Below are 19,599 nucleotides of genomic sequence, written 5' to 3'. Positions count from 1 at the left end.
TCTATCTATCTATCTATCTATCTATCTATCATCTATCTATCTATCTATCTATCTATCTATCTATCTATCTATCTATCATCTATCTATCTATATCTATCTATCTATCATCTATATCTATCATCTATCTATCTATCATCTATCTAATCTATCATCTATCACGTTTAAATAACGAAGTATATAAACATTAACTGGAATGTGGAGAGAGAGGGAGGGACGGAGGGAGAGGAAAAACTACGACTCCCGTGATGCTCTCTGCCTCGTCTTGCCGCAGTCGAGCGAGCCTGAGGCTGCGGAGTATATAAAAGCAGGCATGGCTCGAGCCCGGGCAGTGTGAGGGAGGTGGGCAGGGCGCGCGTTTTCCTGGTGCGCGGCGAGAGTGCGTCTCCTCCGGAGCTGCTGCTTGGGCGGCGCTCGGCCGGCGGGGTCCGGCAGGAGGGGCTTGGCTAAGGCGCGGTTGGTGGAGGGACCTCTCGGCGCCTCCTCGATGCGAGGCGAGCCGCTCCGGGATCCCGCGAGCTGGCTGCTTCTTCCAGCCTCTTTCTCTCCCGGGTGCCTGGATGCGCTGGGAGCTGCTCTCGCTCTTTTGGGGCTGGCCCGGAGGGAGACAGACATCGCGCGCCTCGCCGGGCACAAATGCGGGGGATCGTGCGCATTTCTCGGCTGGCTGCTGCAGGTCGGCAGAGTGTCTGCAAATGGTGGCGTGCGGGTTATTATGGCCCCCACGACCTGGACTCATCTTCCCGGTTGGGCAAGGAAGGACCCCGCTGCGTTGGATTTATGCCTCTAGGATGTTCAAGCATCGCCCTTCCGGGAAGAGGGCATCTGCTGGAGAGGAGGGAAGATGCTGGCAAGAACACCTGGGAGAACCTGGCCCCTTGGTCTCCCTCGGGCCTGGATTATTGTGGTACCTCTGCCTCGCAACGATGGTTTTTGCGCACCCCGGTTAGGCTTGGACACCTTTGCCTGACGCAAAATCCGGTGCGTTTTGGAGCTGATCTGCTTGGTGCCCTCTCCGTCCCCGCCTTCATATTTGGAATATAATTCTTGCTGCGCTTTTCGCAGCAGCCTCTCTCCACATGGGGGATGCCCTCCAGGTAAGTTTCCTGCTTGCCCTCGATTGCTTTGGATTCTCTGGGAAGCGGTGGCGTGAAGATGAGGGGCAGCTGGTGCTCTTCGTCTTGGCATCTCGGCTCCAACGTGGATGAGGGAGCGCTTTCTGTTGTTACTGGTTTTTAAACAGTTCTGCCAGTGATTGTTTTACACGAACCACCAATGTGTATGGATGTACGTGATGCTCTTAAGGGGACATCGCCAAACGGAGAATAATAAGCGGGCGAATCCCCAGCACTGTGATGAGGGTGAGCGTAAAAATCATTCCCCTTTCTCTCTCTATCGCGTTCCAGGAAGTTTCGCTTTATTATCGCTTTGCATTCAGGGCCCGTTACTTGAAGGCTTGTATTAGCGAGGGAACAGCGCCTACCCACCGCAGGGAAGCTCCAGGCAGCCCGCAACCCGGTGAGATGGAGCCGCGAATGGATACAGACGAGCCTTGCGCGCGGCGCCCTGACTGGTGCAATTCTGGGGTGTTTTGCTTGGGGGTGTCGAGAAAAAGCGGCGAGGCGAGCGAGTCATGTAGGAAATGGCAGAGAGGAGAGGAAGTGCATTATGTGCCTGGCGGTGGGTGTGAGGATGAAACGCACCTGTCTTTGGGGAAAGCCCTGTGCAATGTGTGTGGCTTATCCGTGCACATATTTCAAAACTGTTAATCTATTTTTTTGGGGGGGGGTGAAGAACCTTGCATAATATTTCCTTCTTTCCTTCTTCCTTATTTTTCAAAAATAAGATCTAATAAAAAGCATGCATGTATTGGCGTTGTTGGAACGGCCATGTCCTGTTATGCAGGCGAGCGAGCCCAGTGGCTTGATCACAAAGCCTTGCAGTTCTTCCGTAGATGCACACATGCAATGCCTTGTCTGCTTGTTCCCCCAACACAAATTTTGGTTGTGCCTCCTTTCCCAACATGGGTTTTTCCCCCCAGTCTCCTATGCCTCCTTATTTTGTCCCTGGGGACACAGGTGCTGTTAACCTTGCTCTGTAACTTAATACTGAGTCCTTCATCTGTGTAAATGGGCTCCAATGGTTTGCTTTAGGCTTCTGTCTTCTATATAATCAGCTTTTGTTTTCATTAGGGTAGCCAATATGCTCCTTCTTTTTCTTCCTTCCTGGGTGCCTCTCTGATCTCGGGAGTTTCTTCCCACTAGGACATATTTCATGCACCCTCTAGCCAGGGTGTGCAAAGCTAGAATTCCCTCCTCAGCCTTCCTCTATGTTTCAGTGACTCACCTGCCCAAGAGGCAGAGGCAGTTTATCTTGTTTGCTGACAGCACTACTAGCTCTATGGTGAGGTTTGCCGACCCCTGCGCTTGTACTGGGGATGCTACACACTGCCTCACCACCGCAGCCTTTTTATAGAGCTCTTGTGGGAACTGGTGCAATCTTGTCACCCATGAATCTTATTTATGGCAAGAATGCCTTAAACCACATTTCTTAGCTTGACAAGGATCTTGGATCGAATGTCTCTTTTGCACTGCTTCCCTTCCTTTCACCATCACTTGCGCCTGTTCTTGCTTCTGGGAGCACATTAGCGAAACTTGATTTGAATGATCTTATAGGAGCCATTTGCTCCCAAGGCAGCCCCAAATGTCCGTTAGATCTGCATAACATGTTTTAGTCTCTTGCAATGGCCTGAATGCATTTCCATCCTCTCAGATTTTTTTACGTTTGTCGTCTCCCAAGACAGAGCATTTATGTTTTCAGTGGTGGTGGAGAAGTCAGTAGAGCTGACCCGCAGGAAGGTCATAGGAGGTTAGATACAAGAAAGAATATCCAAATCATTCAAGATAGATAGATTAGTGCATGGTTTTCTTTGTACGGCAGACAGCTCATCCAACTCTCAAAGCTCACATGTCTGAGATTTCAGCCTCTGCAGGAATGCACTCATTTGGGAAGTGTGTAGACTACCTTGAAGGAAAGGTGGTGTAGAAATGTAAAAAATAAAATGTGTTGTCGGTGTAATCTTTTAGGTAGTTCCAGCATGATAGTTTCCTTTTCATCACTGTACTAATTTTGGGGGGGATTGGAAGATCATTTCTTGTATTTCAACTGCAACCTTATAGTGAAAATGAATGAGGCTCATGTTCCTACACAAATACTTGAGCAATGGAAATCAGCGTTAAGGAAACTGTAGAATTCTCTCTGTGTGTTTCATCAGGAGGGAGATGAAACTTCTGGCAGAGCGATGATTGTCTTTGCCTGGGCATAGGGATTTGGGCAAGCTAACATCAATTTAAAAAAAATGTGATCCAGTGGTGACACTGGAACTTGCACATTGTTGCAGTTTGTGTGATGTGACCACAACCATTAGCTTGTTGTGTTAAACACAACAACAAAATTCTATGTTTGAGCAGAAGCATACAGCAGAAGCAGATGGTCTAACTCTGAATATACATTCATTCAGATGCATATTCTAATAAATATGCATTCATTCAGATGTATATTGCAGTAAAGGTTTATCATCCATGCATGGTTCTGTAGCAGCAATATCACACACACACACACACACACACACACACACACACACACACACACACGGGTTTATAGATGCAATCTTTCTCATGGGAATTCGAGTGGTGCTATCAGTTTTATTTCCTTCTTGTCTGTGAATTGCATTCATTCTGACATTGTAGAAGCCTTTCTGCATGTGTGTGCATGCTCATAACCTTACATCAACTCTCGGTGAAATATATTATCTCCTTTCTTATTTTGCTTCTGTAAATAAAGGCTACACCCCTCTGGTCCTGTGTTGGACAATTACAAAGGGATTGGGGCAAATCCTTTTCTAAAACAGCTAGCATAAAATATGTTCTGGAAATGACGCATGAGATAACTCCACAATAAGCAAGAAGCGAATCTTCTGGACTTTAGCCTGGGTGCTGTGCTTAATCTCTCCCCTTTTCAAATGGGTGTATCATACAAACTATGGTGTTATGCTTTAGCAACCATCACTTGGGTTCAGCAACATTTCTGGACAGTAATATCTTGCTATCCCACCAGCCTGGGGTAGTTTTAAGAAAGGTAATCAACAGCCCTGTGAGCACTTGGGAGAATATACCCCAAGCAGTGCTGTTTTTCTAGAAAAAGAGGTGCTGGCACTCACAATGAACACCCTCCTTGTTCTCTTATAAGGGCAATGACTCCCACCTGAGAGGTGCCGGAAGTGAGTTCAGGTGAGTTCTGGCTGAAAAAAAGCCTTGCCCCCCCAAATGAATATTCAGGTAACTTGAGAAAATAAAGAAAGCCAAAAAACAAACCCCACAACACTTTCTCTCCATTTATTTTTGTTGCTATTGCTCATTTTCTTCCCTAATGTAGCCCTCACAATGCAAGCTTTGTTCTATCTAGTTCCATTCATCTCCTTGCCACCCCAATTCAGCCTACAAATGTGTGTAACTAGAAGGACACCCTTCCATAGCTGTTAGCCTGCAAATAGCCTATGCTGTGCCAGCACGTTGAAGGTGTAGTGCCGAGAGGTGAGTGAGGCAAACCATCCACACCACAGGTGATGCAATAAGCAGTGCTGTTGGTCATAGAATTGTAGGGTTGGTTGGAAATGTAAAGAAAAGGAAGGGAATTTTTATCACATGTGGTGGAAGTGCAGTAAGGTAAAAGCTTACTGGGACAGTGGTACCTCGGGTTACAGACGCTTCAGGTTACAGACTCTGCTAACTCAGAAATAGTACCTCGGGTTAAGAACTTTGCTTCAGGATAAGAACAGAAATCGTGCTCCGGCGGCGTGGCGGCAGCAGGAGGCCCCATTAGCTGAAGTGGTGCTTCAGGTTAAGAACAGTTTCAGGTTAAGTACGGACCTCCAGAACGAATTAAGTACCGTATTTTTCACTCTATAAGACGTACTTAACTCGAGGTACCACTGTAATGCGTTAAAGATAATATACAAAAGTACATTTGTTAAAAAACCAGAAGCATTTTTATTGCGGATAATAGGTGAGGAAATCCTGAAGAAAGACCAAAGGCTGTTCAGGTATGCAACAACAGCAGCAGGGACTTTATTAGCTCAAAAATGGAAGCAACAGGAGTTCCCAGCGATTCAAGAGTGGCAAATGAAGATGATTGAATATGCAGAATTGGCAAAGTTGACCGGGAAAATCTGAAACCAGCGGGTTCAAACATTCCAAAAAGACCGGAGTAAATTGATATGACATTTGAAGGAGAATTGTCAACATTTAACAACACCAGCAGGACTGACTTAAGAAACTTGTAATGTTGAGGTTATATACTTTTTGACATATTTATTTAAAATTTGATAATTGAGATGGATATAAAGTAAACAGGAAAAAATAGAAATACGGTGAAATAGAAATAGTTTGGGTAACCATGAGGTGGGAGGGAGGGATGTCGATAGCTCTTTTGAGCAAATAACAAGGTGAAAAATATAAAAGTACTGTAATAATAGATAATGAAAAATTCAGTAAATATAATGGGGGGGGGATAGAACTGTAGAGTTGGAGGGGACCACGGGGGTCATCTAATCCATCACCCCTGCAGTGCAGGAATCTTTTTGCCCAGTGGAGGCCTTGAACCCACAACCCTGAGATTAAGTGTCATGCTCTACCAGTTTAGCTATCCCAGAAGAAGAAGACGAAGAAGAAGAGGAGGAGGAGGAGGAGTTTGGGTTTGATATCCCGCTTTATCACTACCCAAAGGAGTCTCAAAGCAGCTAACATTCTCCTTTCCCTTCCTCACCCACAACAAACACTATGTGAGGTGAGTGAGGCTGAGAGATTTCAGAGAAGTGTGACTGGCCCAAGGTCACCCAGCAGCTGCATGTGGAGGAGCGGGGAAGCGAACCTGGTTCACCAGATTACGAGTCTACCGCTCTTAACCACTACACCACACTGACTCAGAAGAAGAGGGATTAATGTCCTTAACTCATATCATGTGTACAAAGCCTCTGTCCGCTTGGGGCAAGACCTGACTAACATTCCACGCTCTTCTTGAGCCAGAAATGGCTGTTCCAGAAGCTGTTCAAGAGCCTTGCCCTAACCTGCTTCTTAAAATATATCCCCTTAACAATAATTGCAGAAATGGAAATGAGCAATTTCGGCATTTGGTTAAGTATATCTCGTGTAAATTGCACATGAAGCTGCAAATGGTTCACTAGCATTTCATAGATCTGTTTGGGGTTTGCTTACATAGATTTGAAAACCAAACATGTTGACATTGTCATGGGAAAGCCTTTCTTAACTCTGTTTAGGAAAACTTGTTATGGGTGAAGCAGCTGAAGAGATAAAAAGTAAGCAAAGCAATGTTTGTTAAGCAAACTTTCATACAAAGAGGGAGCTTCTGAGTTATGTGGTGCTTTTAATCGCAAAACTCATCAGATATCCTTGGTTGATTTTGGGTGTCTCTTTGATGCACAGTGCAATGTAACGTAGTAAAATCCTTGGCCCTTGTTTCCTGTTGTGAAGAAATTGACTTTTTAATGTGTCCAATTGTGTTGAGTTAAAGGAAATACAGAAAACCTATTGGGAGGATCTTGTTTTTATCTGTGAAAGTTTTGGGTCTTTGGAGCTACTTCAAACACTGTTTCCTATACAAAAGGCACTTTTGATAATTACATTCACACAACGAAACAGAGCTGTGTCTGCATTGTGAGAAAGCTGCAAATGTTCTCTAGATAGGAAGCTAGACCTATCTAAAACTTGTTCTAAAATACAGGCATTCTAGGGTGTTGCCTCTTCATCCATGGGCTTTTGGAAGAAATCTGTGCAAAGGGATTCCTAACAGTGTAAGTGACAAACTGCAGTACAAGGAGAAATGTTAGACCTGCAGTGTGAATTATATAGATAAATGAAGTCAAGGAGTACCATCATGTATAGCTGCTCAGCAGAATTGTGGAAGAGTGGACGATCTTTGTGTCTTTTTCCCAATTTGCCTTTGGGATTCTAGAACAGGGATGATCAAAGTTGTGCAGTTTTATTTTATTTTACTAGATCCGTGAGATTCATAAGGCAGGTTTCTGTTCTGAATTTAAGGATCCTGAGCCCAGGGATTTGCACTGAGCACTAGAACTTGATTTGAACTCACTGGCCTTCCACACAAAATTTTGTTGCTGTTGTTGACAAACAAGTGGGAGCCAAACCCTTGCCCACCTTCTTCAGATCATCCAGAGACCTTCTGCCCATCCGATCTCGAACACCACAGTATAGCTGCCGTTCTTGACTTTTATCCATAGTGCTGATTTGGGGGGGGGCTTCCTGAGTAGTTGGCTTCTGATTCCATATGTCTGGGATGGGGAAAATGTGGCCATCCAGATCTTGCTGGACTACAGATCCCAGCATCCTTTGTCGTGGGTTTCCCATGCTTCACATCTGTAGTGCATTGGTTAGGCTAGTGCTGTCATTGCCACTATCTGTCACAGGCACATAATGTTGGAGTGAAGCATTTTAGCTAAGCAGTGCTGAAAACAAATGCTGTGTTTTGAACAACATCCACAACTTGCTCCTGCTGATTCTCGCTCCTTTCTCTTTCTTTTAAACCCTGTTTGCACTATACATTTAAAGCAGTATCATACTTTGGATGCTGAGAGTTGTTTGGAGACCCCATTCCCCTCACAGAGCTACAAAACCAGAGTGGTTTAATAGTCAACTCCTCTTCCAGGGAACTATGGAAATTGTAGCTCTGTGAGTGCAAGAGGGCTCTTCTTGTTAGCCTTGGTCTAGAGTAGACCAACTTAGCCAGGTGCCTTAGAAAGTACCTCCTTGGCCTGGCTATGGATTGGAAAGAAGGCAGTTGATTGGCAGGGGAAGTTACTTTCTGGCAGGTTCCAGGCCTAATACAGATGGATGCCAACACCATCTCCTTTTCTGTACAGTATGTCTCTTGTAAAGACATGAACACCTTTGCAAGGGTGTGAAGACATCTCCTTCCCATCAATGCCCCCTGGTGTGTACAGAAGCAGAAAGCAGGCTGATGTGAACAGCTGAGGAGGAAGAGATATGAAATTCAGGTGGGGGAAACAACTTCACTGTGCTGTGATGTGAACACACCCTTTTCTCCTGCCATAAAAGGTGCTTGCTGTGGATTGCGACCTGTATTCCATACTGCCTCCCTGATGCTCTGGTCATAATATCGTACTGGTAATCCTGCACGGGGGATGAGAAGGGGAAAACGAGTCCCTGACTTTGAGTTTGTGCATCGCTGCCAGTTTGCTCCATTCTCCAAATCCACTCCTCAATCACGCAAATTAATTAATTTTAGCATAAGACATTAGATATTTGGGGAGCTGCTTGTACTGGGTTTTACTCATAGAAGACCCATTGACATTAATGTGAATCATTAAAACTAAAACTTAGTTGAATGCCGCCCATTATATTTCCCCCCTTTTATTTTTAAAGAAACAGCCAAAGGGGGTGGGGAGGCTTATGCACTTTGTGTGTGGTCTAAATTTTAGAAAATAAATGAAACTTTCAGAATAATTGGGTGAGAGTTTCATCCATGCATGGAAGCAGGTTCCCCATGCAGGTGTATTGTGATCTACCTTTGGTCCTTGCTTGAATTGTCTGGATGCTGCTGCTTATGCCTCTTGGGTTGTAGGATTCTTAGCAGCTTTTAGCCAAAGCATCAATTGACTAAAATCAGATGACTACTGTAATTCAATTTGTAAGTTAATAAAGTCATAGATCCAAGGGGGGGGGGGTGAACGGGACAAATTGTATAACATAGTAAGAGGAATGGGCAACTAGAGCAAGTGGAGAAACAGACAATCACAGCACACTGGTTCTGTTCCAGTATCCAGCTGTCAGATTCTGAGGAAATGCATAGTTGTAATTCCACCATCACTGAATGTGTTCTGACAATAGACAGAATTAGCTGGAATACAAACTGTTTTTCCCTTTTCCCCAGTGGCTAAATTTGCCACCTGTGACAGCTGGTATATTTTGTACCACGATAAAGGTTTTATCATCCAGCTTTGGCAATCTCTCTTAGACCTGAACTTCACATTCCATTGCAATGTTTTCACTGTGCTTTCAGATGTACACATAGAAGCTTTAAACATTCAATATGTTTCTTTAGAAAAGCATAGTTGTCCTTGTTTGGTTTCTTTCTCAAGTCTGGGACAAGCAAAGGTACCTTTTAATTGTGAAGGAACAGTGGTGTTCATGGGAAGTGTTCACAATAGCCCTCTTTCTCATTCTTGCTTGACTTAAATCCGGTATGAGAATTTGTACCTACATCTCCATGGTCCAAGTCGGACACTTTGTTCATTGCACTACACCAGTTATTACATTACTAAAAATATATATTTATTTATTGCATTTATTATGCCTGCTTTTTTTCAAGCTGCTCAATGGGGTATTCATGATTCTTTTTTCCAAGGAGCCTTTGAGATAAACATTGAATCTGTAACCTATCTTAGAGTCACCCGGGTTGAGGGGAGATTTCAACCTGTTTGGTCCTAGCCCAAGGATAGGGAATCTGCAACCCTTCAGATGTGGGCTGCAATGTCCATCATCCCTGATCTGTGGCCATGCTGGCTGAATCTGATGCGAGTTGGACTCCAACAACATCTGGAGGGGAACCCCCCCCCCCACTCTAGTCCCTGCATTACACTGTCCCTCAATATACACACATCTTTCTGGCAGGTTAATTTTTAATTGTCAAGATTTCATATCACATTTATCAATGTACTATATGGCCATGCACTCTGTAACTTCTAAACAAAGTTGATCAACTTCCCTAGTAGCTAGAGGTGAGGGGTGACCTCTTGACTGCCTCCTGGCGTGTCCTGAACTGTGCATCTTTTGAGTGCACTGTTCAAGATACCTGATGATGGCTCATTCCTGAAAAGTATAATCTCTCCAGTTATCTTTTGAGTTCCCTTTACTCACCTGTTATTTGAGTATCACACACCTATAAGCATTTTATTCAAGGCTTGCTTGGGTAGCCTTTGACATCAATAGTCGGTACTATATGGTAAGAACTGTCTCTCATATTTGTGATTAAGTGCATGTAATTCACAGAATCATACAATTGTAGAGTTGGAAGGGACCCTGAGGATCATCTAGTGCAACCCCTTGCAATGCAGGAATATGCATCCTCATATGGAGATTGAACCCACAACCTTGGCATTATCAACACCATGCTCTAACCAACTGAGCTATCCAGTCGGCTATTACTATTGAATATTTCTGAATGATGTGTGTTGGCCTTCTCGAGTAAAAATATGTGGACTATGATACATCTAATCTAAGAAGGCGGAAACCTGTTGCCCTCCAGATGTTGCTGGACTACAACTCCCATCATCCTGGACCATCAAGTCATGCTGGCTGAGGCTTATGGGAGTTGTAGTCCAATAGCAACTGAAGGGGCACACCGATTCACCATCCTTGCTGTAACCTAGTGTTTCCCAAACTTGGGTCTCCAGCTGTTTTTGGACTACAGTTCCCATCATCCCTGACCACTGGTCCTGCTAGCTAGGGATGATGGGAGTTGTAGTTCAAAAACAGCTGGGGACCCAAGTTTGGGAAATCGTTCTCTAACCTGTTGGACAACTAGTTTATGTAGGCTGCTACTTCATAAAAGTGAACGCCAGTATTTAGAGGAGGTTGAGCTGGAATTTATAGTCAAATCTCAGTTTAAGTTTAGGTGAAGATCATGGTTCAAAGGGGCCTAGACAGTGTATTCCTAAATCTCAATCCTTGCCATAACCTAGTCAGTTTCCAGTGGCATTCACTGTGCCAATCACCAGTATACTGCCACAGGACAGAATGTGTTCAGTAATGGTTGGGTTTTTGTTTTTTACAAAAAAAAATACTGTACTGGCCCAAGAAATGTTGTTGCTTGAAGTGGAGTCCAAATGTCAACACTTTGAAACATCACTCTGTACCATTCAAGCAGCAGTTCTTGCCTTCATCTATTCTCCTCTCTCACATTCAAAGGTAGCAGTCTTGTGCACACTTACCTGGGGGTAGAACTTATTTTTTGAGCCGATCAGCACAAAATTTTGCTGTATATTTCTTCACGCCATCTCTCTCCCTGAAAGTTGCCAAAGTCGCTTGCCAGATGTCGGCAGGACTCCAGCTCTCATCAGCCCCCACCCAACGTGGCCAAAGGTCAGGGATGATGAGGGCTGGAGTCTAGCAACATGTGGAGGCCTGAAGGTTAGACACCCCTGATTTCAGAGGGAACTTTGCTACACAATAGGCCTATTCTGGCATTATACTAATGGATGAAACCAATGGAGGAGGGGAGCTGTGCCAGCTCGCTCCACCCTGGTGCTGTGTAGACAACACCTGCAGTAAGAGAGAGGGAGCTTCATGCATACAGTTCTGCAGATTTGTGTGTGTCTGAATAGCTTCAGTGTGATCTAGAACTTGAATGTACCTGAATGTGGTACTAAGTCAATGTGTGCACCATTAGGGGAACAGCTCCACCTTACCTGACTTGATATAGTATTATTGTTATTGTTATTATTATTATTATTATTAATTAAAATTGATATACTGCCCCTCATCCAAGGATCTCATGGAGGTTTACAACATTAAAATACAGGGGGAAAGCACAAAATAAACAGTTAAACAAAAGCAAAAAAAAAAAAAAAACCATTCAAAAGACCATAGAATATTCATCAGCCAAAGGCCTGGTTGAAAAGGGACATTTCTATAATTATTATTATTTTCTTGCTGCCCTTTGAAGCAGAGAATCCCCTTAGTTCCAGTGAGGGCTCAGAAGAGCAAAGTAGGAACATGCCCTATATCAAAATCAGTCCATTGATCAGTTACTGAGCTAGATGGACCAATGGACACTGGTGGAGGAATGGGGGGCTGGGGAGTACACCGCCCCCGGCACCATCGGGGAGGGGGAGTACCATCATGGCTGCCCCCCTGACGCATGCTACGCACCCTCCAACCGCGCCGGTGCCACACCTCCACGGGCGGTGTGCCACGCCGCTGCAGGCAGTGAGCCACACCCCAGGACATGCATTACGCCCCCCAAATGTACGCCATGCCCCCGTGGGCGATTTGCCATGCTCCCCGGGATGCGCACCAGCCACGCCTCTGCCTGCTTTCCGCCACTGACAATGGATGAACTAACTGGTGTCAATCTCCAGGCTAGGAGGATAGGGCTTTTATGTCCCACTTACCCTTTGTGGGGACATTTGGGTGGGATGTAGGAGAAGCTGCAACATCAGTCAGTAGAGCATGAGACTCTCAATCTCATGTTGGGCAAAAGATTGCTGCATTGCAGGTGCTTGGATTTGATGAACCCCAGTGGTTCATTCCAGAACTTTCCTATCATTGTAATGCTGTGTTTGTGTGTGAAAGAGAGTGATGGTAACAGCTCTTGCTGTTGGGAACTAGATATGCTAGGTTAAGCTTTTTTCTCTGTGGAAGCAGGGACCATCCCAAACTGGAGTAACTTACACTGCCAACTGGGAGTCCAAGCCATCTCTTCTTCAAATTCGTACGTAATCTAGGGAAACTAAGTGCCTTCTTCAGCTGAAAGGGTTGTGGGGGTCCACCTGTCTTGTTTTAGCATTGGAGGACAATATTTGATTAGCCCACAGCTGGAAGTGGGATTATTTCTCTGTTAACATTTTCCCAGAGCCCTCTCAGCCAGCTTCTTATAGATTTCAAGTAGGCTCGGTTTTTAAAGAAAGTAGTTTTTTCTGGACACACAAACAGAGGGGCTGGGTGGGTGGGTGGGGAGGATGGTAGAAAACTCTCTGCTTAGAGTCATGAATGAAACTCTTTCTTTTCCACCTACTCCCTCCCCCCCCCCCCGCCACCGGCCACCCGAACCTCATTTAATGCTTCCTAAAAATGTATGGTGAGGGGAGGCCCCTTTTATAACTTATTCAATTGTTCCTTAAAGAAAAGGAGGAGAAATCCTTCTAAAAGGAGGGGAATGTGTTCCCCCACTCCCAGTCAGCATTTGGTGTATTTTAAGGCCTTGCTCTATTGTAAGTCCAGGACAGAGACCCTTCTGTGAGGGCTGGTTGGGATCTCTTCACCAGATTCCCCCCTCCTGCCTCATCTCAACAAGCCCCCATTCTCTTCTGAAGAGGGTCCCTCTGTCTAACGCCAAGTAACTCTTAGGGGAGCATTTATCCTCGGGCACTTTCCTCACAAAGCTCACTGGAGTGTCAAATAAACTCGTTCAGACCTGCAAAAGAGAGGACAGAGGGTGCCGGTGGCTGGGGGTGGGGGGGCGGGGGGGGGGAGGAAGAGAGGGGAAGGGAGAGAAACACACACAAAACCCCCTTTATTTTCACCCCTGCAGGGAAACAAATGCAGACTTTGTGCTGGAGAGTAGCAATCTTAACAAAACAGAGTAGTGTGTGTACTAATATCCCAATAATGGAATGGTTGGTTACGCTCCCCTGTACGATAGCAGTGGATAAATTTGTCGGACAAGCCATAAATCAAGACTTCTTTCTTTGTGTAGCTTGTTGGCAAGGCTGAGCAAAGATTGCGGCTGCCACCACAGAGGTGGCTTGTGTGTATGTGAATTGAGTGTTATCTGTTTTATTTGGGGAAGAGGGAGCTGGAAAATGACTTGTAGCTTTAGCGTGTCTTTTCTTTCCCTCCTAGCCCCCAGCAACCCCACCCAAAACCCCTCAAAATTCGCCGTCTACCTTTTTATACTGAAGTATGCTATATGGTGGGACGTGGGTGGCACTGTGGGTTAAACCACATCGCCTAGGACATGCCGATCAGAAGGTCAGCGGTTTGAATCCCCGTGATGGGATGAGCTCCTGTTGCTTGGTCCCTGCTTCTGCCAACCTAGCAGTTCGAAAGCACATCAAAGTGCAAGTAGATAAATAGGTACCGCTCCGGCGGGAAGGTAAACGGTGTTTCCGTGTGCTGCTCTGGTTCGCCAGAAGCGGCTTAGTCATGCTGGCCACATGACCCGGAAGTGTATGCTGGCTCCCTCGGCCAATAAAGCGAGATGAGCGCCACAACCCCAGAGTCGGCCATGACTGGACCTAATGGTCAGGGGTCCCTTTACCTTTATGCTATGTGGTGATTGATAGGAATACAGTGGTACCTCAGGTTAAATACTTAATTTGTTCTGGAGGTCCGTTCTTAACCTGAAACTGTTCTTAACCTGAAGCATCACTTTAGCTAATGGGGCCTCCTGCTGCTGCCGCGCCGCCGGAGCCCGATTTCTGTTCTCATCCTGAAACAAAGTTCTTAACCTGAAGCACTATTTCTGGGTTAGCGGAGTCTGTAACCTGAAGCGTATGTAACCTGAAGCGTATGTAACCTGAAGCGTATGTAACCTGAAGCGTATGTAACCTGAGGTACCACTGTACTTCCTTGGGTTGCTTTATATCTTCCTTGGGTTGCTTTATATGTAAAGTATTGCACTTGGGCAAAAAAAATGAGAGGCACAAATACAAGATGGGTGACACCTGGCTAGAGAGCAATACATGTGAAAAGGATCTAGGAGGCTTAGTTGACCACAAACTTGACATGAGCCAACAGTGTGACGCCGCAGTTAAAAAAGCCAATGCAATTCTGGGCTGCATCAATAGGAGTATAGCATCTAGATCAAGGGAAGTAACAGTGCCAGTGTACTCTGCTCTAGTCAGACCTCACCTGGAGTATTGTGTCCAGTTCTGGGCACCACAGTTCAAGAAGGACACTGACAAACTGGAACGTGTCCAGAGGAGGGCAACCAAAATGGTCAAAGGCCTGGAAACGATGCCTTATGAGGAACGGCTAAGGGAGCTGGGCATATTTAGCCTGGAGAAGAGGAGGTTAAGGGGTGATTGATATGATAGCCATGTTCAAATATATAAAAGGATGTCACATAGAGGAGGGAGAAAGGTTGTTTTCTGCTGCTCCAGAGAAGCAGACACGGAGCAATGGATCCAAACTACAAGAAAGAAGATTCCACCTAAACATTAGGAAGAACTTCCTGACAGTAAGAGCTGTTCGACAGTGGAATTTGCTGCCAAGGAGTGTGGTGGAGTCTCCTTCTTTGGAGGTCTTTAAGCAGAGGCTTGACAACCATATGTCAGGAGTGCTCTGATGGTGTTTCCTGCTTGGCAGGGGGTTGGACTCGATGACCCTTGTGCTCTCTTCCAACTCTATGATTCTATGATTCTAACCATTTTGTACTGGTAGCAATACGCAGAACTGTAGCATGCTAGATTGTGGCTGTCTGTGGGTTGGTTTGTCAGGGCATGTTTATCGCTTGATAGCAGCACTGAGTGATAAGGTGAATGTGTGAATGAATTGTCCCACATCCAATACCACATGCATGCATTGATTCTTCTCAGCAGAGCCGTCCACGAACACAGTGCTGCCACATACCCAGTGTTCATTGTTAAGTGAACTGACCTGCCTCAGATTGCCAGACTACCTCAGAAGGTGGTTAGACTCTCCTTCCCTACCTGCAAGGGATTCTTTAGCTGTGATTCCTGCATTACGGGGAGTTGGTCTAGATGACCCTTGGGATCCCTCCAAGTCTGTAATTCTGTGGTACTGTGACCTAGGGTCAATCTCCTTTGGAAAGACTAGGGATGAGGAAGGAAAGGGACGCTTCATGGCAGATAAACTTGTCCAATGAGCCCAGTAAAAAGGTAAACGTAAACTTAAAAGACCCCTGGATGGTTAAGTCCAGTCAAAGGCAACTACAGTGGTGCCTCGGGTTACAGACACTTCAGGTTACAGATTCCGCTAACCCAGAAATAGTACCTTGGGTTAAGAACTTTGCGTCAGGATGAGAACAGAAATCGTGCGGCAGCAGCAGGTGGCCCCATTAGCTAAAGTGGTACCTCAGGTTAAGAACAGTTTCAGGTTAAGAACAGACCTCCAGAACGAATTAAGTTCTTAACCCGAGGTACCACTGTATGGAGTGTGGCACTCATCTCGCTTTTCAGGCTGAGGGAGCCAGCGTTTGTCCACAGACAGCTTTCCGGGTCATGACTAAACCGCTTCTGGCGCAACGGAACACAGTGACATAAACCAGAACGCACGGAAATGCCGTTTACCTTCCTGCCGCAGCGGTACCTATTTATCTACTTGTACTGGTGTGCTTTCGAACTGCTAGGTTGGCAGGAGCTGAGACAGAGCAACGGAACTGCTGACCTTCCGATTGGCAAGCCCAAGAGGCTCAGTGGCTTAGACCACAGCGCCACCTGCATCTAGTAACACTCATTGAAGCACACTCAAGTCATGCCTGTCTTTAGGCCTTAAAATCCTCAAGTCACCCCTCATTTCTCACGGCCCCAAGAGGGCTACCTGAGGTGGACAGCAGGTGGATGAGCTCCAGTGTGAGCCAGATGGAAAAACTGAGTGCTGGCAGCTTTTACAACGCCTGGCTGAGATGATCTGAGACTGTTCCCTGCTATTCCCAAAGCAGAAACATCTGCCGCAGCCAATGTTGGCATCTTTTACTTGTGCAATGGGAGGAGTGGCTGTTGCCTTTTTAAAAGAAGTCTGCTGGGGAAGAATGACAGAAACTCTCACTGGAGAAAAGCAAATGTCCCTTCTTCCCTTGTTTCTCTAGGGCTTTGATTCCTGAAATGTGGTACCTTTCCCAAAGGCTAACACTGCCTAGCAATAGGGAATTAGGGAGAGTTATAGGACAGGAGGACGCGGGTGGCGCTGTGGGTTAAACCAAAGAGCCTAGGACTTGCTGATCAAAAGGTTGGCGGTTCGAATCCCCGCGACGGGATGAGCTCCCATGGCTCGGTCCCTGCTCCTGCCAACCTAGCAGTTCGAAAGCACATCAAAGTGCAAGTAGATAAATAGGTACTGCTCTGGTGGGAAGGTAAACGGCGTTTCCGTGTGCTGCTCTGGTTCGCCAGAAGTGGCTTAGTCATGCTGGCCACATGACCCGGAAGCTGTACGCCAGCTCCCTCGGCCAATAAAGCGAGATGAGCGCCGCAACCCCAGAGTCGGTCACGACTGGACCTAATGGTCAGGGGTCCCTTTACCTTTTATAGGACAGGAACTAATGGCAGTGGTACATTTTGAAGTGCTGAAGCCTCACTTTAGCCACACACCCATGGATGTTGTTAAAACAGCAACTGAATCTCCACCTACCCATGAGCCACAGTACTTCATACCTAGTTAATAGGGTCAGCTTGACAGTCATAGATTAATGAGCTGACATGTGTTAGCATGATGGAGTATGACTGGCAGCCTTTGGGTTCACACCTGCCTTTTTTTTTAAATTAGAAATGCAAGCTGCCTTGCAATGTACTGGCCACTATCTAAACTGCTAGGGAAGCACTTTTTTCAAAGAAAAAAATATAGAAGTATCTCGTCACTGCTTGGCGATTTCCACCATTCCTGTGTTCTAATGCATCGCAAGCAATGCTGCAACTTGAAAGGCTCATTATTACCCCATTCACTTTCCAGCTCAGTTGGAAAACCTTCATGCTGTGCTCCTTGCTGTTCCCCCTTCCATGATTCCGCTGTTTACCTGCAAGCTTCTGACTTGCCTCACATCCCACCTTTTGGATTCCTGAGCCCCACACAGCTCTTCTCAGGAGCGAAAGGCAGCAGGCTTGGGAGTTGTGAACATGCCAGAGGAGAGAGCCTGCGGCCAAAATGTAGCCAAAATGTATCCAGAGGCCAAAATAGTCACTAGATGTGAGATAACACGGAACATCAGTTTCTATAAAGTCACCATACAAATGGATTTGTGCAAAAAATGTTTATTTTTATTTATTTTATTTATATACCACTGTTTCATAAAATATATATCATAGTGGTCTACAACAATATAAAGACAGACAACCAAACAATAAAACGGGGGGGGGGGGGAACAGTTTTCAGCAGGCATTTGAAAGTTGGCACAGAAGGTGTCCCCTGAATCTCTTTTGGCAGCTTGTCATACAAGCCTCACCAGCTCAGGGAACGACCATTGACACTTCTGCAAATGACCTCACTGTGATCGAGCTGGGATATAAGGTTCCAGACAATCCCTGAGGTACCATGAATCTGAGGTTGTTCAAAAATTCAAATATTCACAGGGAGACACAGCGTATTTCAGCCCTTGTTTGTTATTGGATTTCTCCTGATAATTTAGCACAAGTTTTTGATATTGTGTGATTGCTTTTTCGTTTTGAATTTTAATAATTTTACTTCATTGTGTGGCTATTCCCTCCCCCCCCACAGGTGGAATAAATGAAGACAACGGACACAGAGTTTTTAGGTTAATGGGCGAAAATGGCCACAACTTTATTGATTACAGGAAAGAAGGGTATTGGCTTTAGGCATTGGCCCTAACCGACTATCCGGTCTGACCGGGAAGGGTTAAACACCAACAGGGGGAGCCACCCGAGATGCATATCCCTAGGCGCTCCCCGAGGGGTTACCGCTCGGGGGCGCGCTTTAGGCCCTAGCCTCCGTAGGTTTCGGACGAGGCGTCGCCCCTCGGAGTCCTTTAACGAACTACCCTTCAAGCATTGGGGGAGGTGATGGCGTTCCTCCCCCCCAACCTCATCTGCATGATAATACCCCAGCCAATGCCTACCGCCAAAACCGAGGGAGTTGTGACGATTTGCTACGAGGTAGGCGAAAAAACCAAGTGGCTCACCAAACCAGCCAATTAGCCAAATGGAAAAACTCCTACCAGGCCCCTTGCGGCGACCAGCCGAAGCCCATAGCAAGGTCAGTGGCAAAACCTAAAGGGCGGGTGGGTGGGAAACCGCGTCGACTCCAGGGAAGAAAGGGGGCGAGCCAGGGGCTGCCCTGACCTTAAGTGGCCCTACGAAGGCCCGCCCCTGCCGCCAGCCGATTGGCTGGCGCCACAGGGTATGCTAATTGAGGGAATCCCTGTCTCCCGCGAGGCTGACGCCAGCCTCGCGAGAGTGAGTGTGGGCGGGGTCGTGATCCCACAACCCCCCCTCCTCCTGAAGGTCGGAAGGGGCATTGTGTGGCTATTCCCTCCCCCCCCCACAGGTGGAATAAATGAAGACAACGGACACAGAGTTTTTAGGTTAATGGGCGAAAATGGCCACAACTTTATTGATTACAGGAAAGAAGGGTATTGGCTTTAGGCATTGGCCCTAACCGACTATCCGGTCTGACCGGGAAGGGTTAAACACCAACAGGGGGAGCCACCCGAGATGCATATCCCTAGGCGCTCCCCGAGGGGTTACCGCTCGGGGGCGCGCTTTAGGCCCTAGCCTCCGTAGGTTTCGGACGAGGCGTCGCCCCTCGGAGTCCTTTAACGAACTACCCTTCAAGCATTGGGGGAGGTGATGGCGTTCCTCCCCCCCAACCTCATCTGCATGATAATACCCCAGCCAATGCCTACCGCCACCGAGCCGCAAGCCGGCTCGCCGCCAATACCCTCAGACCTGTAACCAATCCCTAACGCCTTGAAAAATATCTGCCAACCAAATATCATTGCCAGCATCAGATAGATGCACGCCATCCCAGCGATAAAGCATTTCCTTGTCAAACCGTATGCATGGGTGCTGAATGACCCGACCGCCCCATGCGGCCACTCTACGCGCCACCGTGCGCTCCACAATCCTCCTAGCTTTAT

General features: G+C 46.5%; 1 long non-coding RNA gene across 1 annotated transcript in view; it reads left to right on the top strand.

Annotated features, from left to right (window-relative positions):
• Positions 1–337: 337 nt before the first annotated feature.
• The window catches only part of LOC309363573, a 109,177-nt gene continuing 89,915 nt past the window's right edge, over positions 338–19,599 (top strand). Inside the window, exon 1 of the long non-coding RNA XR_014165414.1 lies at positions 338–1,094. This is a non-coding gene — a long non-coding RNA (uncharacterized lncRNA). The remainder of the gene's footprint in view (positions 1,095–19,599) is intronic.

Source organism: Podarcis melisellensis, assembly GCF_964234715.1.
Source record: "Podarcis melisellensis genome assembly, chromosome: 2".
NCBI classification, from domain to species: Eukaryota; Metazoa; Chordata; class Lepidosauria; order Squamata; family Lacertidae; genus Podarcis; species Podarcis melisellensis.
The sequence above is the reverse complement of the archived record's forward strand: the minus strand, read 5'-3'. Positions and strand labels throughout refer to the sequence as shown.